A 6,300-nucleotide genomic window follows, 5' to 3' on the forward strand; every position below is an offset into this window, starting at 1 on the left:
CGCACACTACTCACCGTCGTAGGTGAATATGAACCGGCTCGATTTTTTTTTCTTTCTTTTTTTTTTTTTTTTTTTTTTTTTGTACTCTTGCTTCAGAAGCTCCAGACGTCTGTTGGAAAAAAAGAGAAAAATTCCCCCCTCGAAGACAAAAGCTCCGGCGGTGTGTGTTGCGCTGCGAGCCGGGCTGGTGCACGGAGCTGTGCGGGCGTCACGCTGACCGCTGCCGTGGTCACTCCACTGTCATGACGGGGAGGGGGGCGGAGGACTCACTAGACCCGCTATCCGCGTCCGCCGCACGGAGATCCCGGCTCCTCTGCGCTCGCGCTCCGCTCCGCTCGGCTGTGGCTGCTGCTGAACCACCGGAACTACTTCCAACGCCAGCCGGAGCACGTTGAAGATGAATTCATGCACCACAATGGGGGGAAAAATGAAATCACATCCCATTTAACTAGTTCCCGGTTTCAGTGTTCACGAGACTCTGCAGCAGCGCGCCTACCGTCACAATTGTGATTTGAATGAATGTGAAAATAGATTTATATTGGAAACATTACATTATTATTATTATTATTATTATTATTATTATTATTATTATTATTATTATTATTATTATTACTGACTTTGTGATTTTGACTGGTGTACTAAGAAAATTCCAGGTACTGAAAGACAAGGCAACATGCTTCAGCCCTGATGTGTACACAATGTTACATAAAGTGCTATATAGTTGTTGGTTGTCGTTTTATTTTAATCCCACCAACCAAACTGTGTACCCGTTGTCTTTTTTGGTGAAATTGAATATATATATATATATATATAGCCTATCTCTCATAGTGAAGGTTGACCTGTGTGATGAAACGCTCATGTGAAGGCAGAGCGCACCCACCTGGAGCGGACGTCAATCACTGTGCAATGTGTATGTGTGTATTTTGGAGATAATATGCATAATGTTAAAGATATCTAAGTCTTATGTTACTTTTGCTTGTGAATTAAATGTTTTGTGTGTAAATATTGAATGTTGACGAATATTTAGAGGGACACACATGTTCTTCCTCAGCTCTGCTATAGATGACATGATAGATATCAACCATCAAGATTCTCTGTGCGGCCAGTAGGGGACGTTGCCTTCTTTTTTGGCACATATTAATAATAAGATTTGTCTGCTCGTTTGCTAATCTGCTTCCACGACCTTTATCACTGTGGATTACAATCTAACAACGGAAAGTTACCCATCGAGTTTCATGTGGGAATTTGAAATAAGTTTCTCGTAGGTGTGTGAATGATCATTGACCAGTTTTATTGACATTGATCAAGGGCCCCAAAAATCCTGTTTTGCTTTTGGCCCCTTGGAGGCTTGGACCAGCCCTGCATCAAATACTACATGTGCAATCAAATCTGATTGAAGATAATGACACGTTGGAGGCTGGAGACGTGGCCGTACCTGTGAAGCTTTATCTCTTGCTCAAGTGAAAGGATGTTTCATGGACAGTGAGCACTGTACAGCTCAGTTAGGACAGAAGACCTAGAGGGAAGGAGACAATCAAGACTTCAATCTACACTGACACAGAGGCCACTTTAAACGTTTTACTTAGCAAGTGTACAAGTCCCCTGACACCCAGCTCCATAGCGCCTCACTGAGGCATCAGCATGCTGGATGGTGATAATTTCATCACAGAGCATAAATCTGTGCAGGACTGTCTGTAAGCCGTAGGCAGTGCTTTAGACGTCACCTTACTGCCCTGTGTGAAGTCAGTTTGAAACAGAATGAAAGGAACATGATGGACACAATACAGCTGACTCACGTTTTTGTGAAGATGTCAGCTTTTTTTTTTCTGCAGTGTATAATGTCCGTGGCTGTCGGTGGGCTTTTTACCCATCTTCATGGTGTTGAATAGCAAATCTAAAACTAATTCTAATTCTGTTAACATAAATAACAGCCAATAGTAAAAAGGTAACATTACTACAAAGTGGCTAATAAACCACTTTAAGGATTACCCTTCTACTGATCATTTCCAGACAAAAACATGCAGAGACATTCAAGAATTAGAACAAGGCATTTGCAGAGCGTGAACACCAGAGCTTAACCTTGCAGCGCTGTGTTTTATTGATAGTGATGAATTCATTTAAAAGAAATATTCAGTACAACTTGTGGCGTGATTCGCCATAGCAGTCCTTGTTTTCCATGTGGCGCCTCAAGAAAATGATTTGCCGACTCCTGATAGAGCATGTCACTTGTAAACAAAATTCATGTCTAATATACTGTTAACAACTTTCAAATGCTTCCATGAGGAAAATAACTCCTGATGAATTAAATACTCACTAAAAACTGAATAAAAGAAATGGATCGCAGGAGTCATGGAGCAGTCTGGTTTCGGTCAACTTGTCTGTTCCGAAACATTTTGAGGCTAACATTAAACTCCACCATGACAGTTAGGAAAACATATTTTACTTTTTGTTACATCACTTGCGACAGGTTTATCTGCACCCAGCACTCGAGAACACGATTTAATGTGACATTAAACTCAGTGATGAGTGATTACTGCGGTTGGCTCTTGGTTCCAAACTGCAGGCTGACTGGGCCTTTCTATGTGGAGTTTGCATGTTCTTCCTGCGCGGCTTTTCTCAGGATAATTACTTAGTAACCTTAATTACTTAAGGATAATAACTTTGTCATGTACAATGATTACTTCAAACTGCCTGTCTGTGATTGTCCATCTGTGTAGTTCAGTATTCATGTCGAGCATTTTCACCAAACAAAACAATAAATTCACACAGCTGAAATAAAAAGGAGGGAAAAAAGCAAGAAACTTGTAACTTGAATGAAAATATTTAAGTTTTCTGACTCTTTCTACGTTAGAAAAGGTTTGAAGGATAAGGTGCAAAAAAGTTTTTTTTAAATCATAAATACGTTAGTATTGGGTGTCTTATCTTATATATTCTATTCTATTCTATTCTATTGTACATATGCTATGTACAATAGAATATACATACTCATATACCTTACACATAAAATATTGCTATACATAAATCGTAACTGCAACCAAAACAAAGATCAACAGAGGTGGAATAGAAGTTAGAGAAGTGGGCTTGGCATTGGAGGTTCACATGTTTGAGTCATATCGCAGACAGTTGAGACCCCGAACGAAATCCTGAATGCTTCCCAGGCATCTATATAGTATAGGATGTTTGTTATGCATTAATAAAAATGTATACTTTCAAAGAAAGACATTTGACTAGTGTTGTTATTCAAGTTCATTCAACTTCTTTATGTTGAAATTTGTACTTTATGAATGGTGAGAATTAAAACCGGATACGTGTAGGTTGTGTATGCGTTCCCCCTTCCTTCTACATCAAGTTCTGTTAGGATGAGGGAAGAGTATAGAGTGCGTAGCGAGGTTTTCCTAGGGATGTATTCAATCTTATTTCATATTGCAATTGATATTGACACTTTCACATTAATATGATGTATTTGTGGCGTCTAACTTAATGTACTATCTGTTACTATTCCAAGGAATTTGACACCAGATAGATTTTGGAGTTCTACTTATTATCGGTTTTCTGTTGCACAGTTGGGTATTGGGTTATTCTTGTGTTGTGCCAATACATTTGTGACTAGGACACCTGATACCTGTCAATGAGGGTAAAATAGTCCCAAAATGACATCCTCTGTTAAAGAGTTTAACCTTCAATGTGAATGAGAAATATATTTTGGAAGAAGATTGATGTGATTTCAGGATTTTAATAAGCGATCTGAACTTGTTTGTGGAAAAAAGTCATTTAATTGGATTTTAAATGTTCAGCTCTCTGAAATACCAATATCCTGCTCTAAAAATGATCATGTGAAGCTTCATGTTGGATAATTGCTTTAATATATAATATATTGGCAAAAGTATTAGCTCACCTGCCTTCACACGCAAGTGAACTTGAGTGACATAGCATTCTTAAACCATAGGATTTAATATGATGTTGGTTCACCCTTTGATATGTTGAAGCTTTCAGAGTTCCAATCACAATGGCCAAACTCCCGAATAACAACCCTACACCATAACCCCTCCTCCACCAAATTCTACACTTGCTACAACACAGTCAGACCAGTACCGTTCTCCTGGCAAGCACTAAACCCAGGCGCGTCAATCATCAGACTGACAGACGGAGAAGCCTGATTGGTCCCTCTGGAGAACACGTCTCCACTGTTCTAGAGTCCAGTGGTGGTATGTGCTTTACACCACTGCATGCAAAGCTTTGCAGTGCATTAGGTGATGTAAGGCTTGGATGAACTGCTCTGCCAGGGAAACCCTTCATGAAGCTCTCTACCGCACTGTTCTTCAGATAATCTGAAGAACACTTTAAGTTTGGAGGTGTGTAGGTATTGACTCTGCAGAAAGTTGGTACACTATGCGCCTCAGCATCTGCTGACTCCGCGCTGATTTTTTATTTTATTCTATTTTTGTGACCTACCACTTCATGGCAGAGTTGCTGTTGCTCCCAACCGCTTCCACTTTGTTGCAGTACAGTTGATTGTGGAATATTTAGTACCACACTGGAATTCACTGAGCTCCTGAGAGCAACCCATTCTTTCACAAATATTTGTAGAAATAGTCTCCATGCCAAGGTGCTTGATTTTATACACCTGCAGCCATTAGATAGCTGAGCAATTTTGGCAATATAACATATATGCTCCTTAATTAATCCGATATGAATAATATAATTCCTGTGATATCTGACCTTCACATGTCCAACTTGAAACTCTGCCTTTCCATCTGAGAGCTTGATTATGTGACGTTCAGGAGCAGTTTTTAAACAACTCAGTGCTGCACTCCTCTGGACGGTGTGGTTGATTGCATGGGCTCATGACAAATGTCATGGAACTTGAGGATTGTGAACAGAAGCACATTTACATATATATGAATTTAAAATGTTGCCCTCGGGTAGACATCACAAATCACCAGTAGCAAGAATACAAATTCAGAAGAAATGCCGACTCTCGAGTTCTGTCAAGGCAACCAACGTATGATCTCCTGGGTGGTTTATCCGAGTGATGCTTCTGCCTGCAACAAACTGATGTGGAATTTATTTTCTTTATTCTTTGTTTTTTTTCTTTGGTTTATTTTTTTGTTTGTGTGTTTGTATTTTATTTCCCCTTGCATTTGTATTGAAAAATAACATTATACATATGTTTTCCGAAAGAAAACCAGACGGACAGACAGACAGACAGACAGACAGACAGACAGACAGACAGACAGACAGACAGACAGACAGACAGACAGACAGACAGACAGACGGACAGAGGGACAGACAGACAGACAGTTAATGAATAAAACAGGCCGGGTGGATGTCTTTTCTGGACAAACTGGTGTAGTCTGTTAGCTCAACACCAGAGGTCTCTCTTGTCCAGGAGAGTTTGCGTTGCCATGGGAGATGGACGACTTTTTTTTTTTTGGGGCATTTCATTGTATGTTGCAAATGCAGACTATTTTCCTGCGAACTAAAGTTCGTGTTTAATCTAACCCCGACTACGTAGTTTTTCATCATCGTTTCATATTGTAACAGACAACAGAACATTATTTGTTCGCCTCATCAAGATAAATACAAAACTGAATCGTATATCTTTACTGTATGGCTGATTATTTACTTTGAAATTGTTTAAAATTATTGAACTTGCCAGTCTATGCGCTGCTACTTATATAAAACCTCACATTCCATGCCGAATGTACAATTTCACTAGACAGTCCTTCCAGTTCTGGAACCCACATGTATCTCAATTGCGTTTTGTTGCGAGGCGTGTAACACTTTGGGTTTCTTCAAAAGAAACGTAACCAGAGCCGTCGCGATTTTTACAGAGGATTGCGCTGATTTCCATAACCGACATGATAAATGAGCTGGGAGGTCGGTGTTGCAGCAGAAAACTCACGTCTGCTGTGCACCGCGCGGCGCGCGTCGTGCGTAAAGAGGAATGTGTCTGCTCCATCGCCTCCCGCCCACTTTGTAATGATCGGGCAGCACTGCTGGCTCTACCCGGTTTGATCCTGTTGGCTCTCCGACGTTGCAGTGCGTTATGCTCAGGGAATGTTAAAAGAAGCAGACAAGAAAACATAACGTGTCATAAAAGGGAGGAACATTTATTTTTAATCTATGTACGATGAGCTGAGACTCATTTTTATTTCTTTTTAATTCAGGTTCAGTTTACCCAAATATAAATGATCAGATTGATGAGACAAGTGCACATTAACACATAATTTATTCTAAGTGCGTGTGTGGTAAAATTTCAGGCATGACATTAGTTGTTAGCGTGTTAATTTTGAGTTT

At 40.0% G+C, this 6,300-nt stretch overlaps 1 protein-coding gene across 1 annotated transcript in view; it reads right to left on the minus strand.

Moving 5' to 3' along the window:
* LOC308112719 (forkhead box protein J3-like) overlaps positions 1–314 on the minus strand; it is a 66,201-nt gene extending 65,887 nt beyond the window's left edge. Inside the window, exon 1 of the mRNA XM_080468450.1 lies at positions 15–314. The gene's annotated coding sequence lies outside the window, so the exon portion shown is untranslated. The remainder of the gene's footprint in view (positions 1–14) is intronic.
* Between the last annotated feature and the right edge of the window lie 5,986 nt (positions 315–6,300).

The sequence above is a fragment of the Lipophrys pholis genome (genome assembly GCF_963383615.2).
Source record: "Lipophrys pholis genome assembly, chromosome: 8".
Lineage (NCBI taxonomy): Eukaryota > Metazoa > Chordata > Actinopteri > Blenniiformes > Blenniidae > Lipophrys > Lipophrys pholis.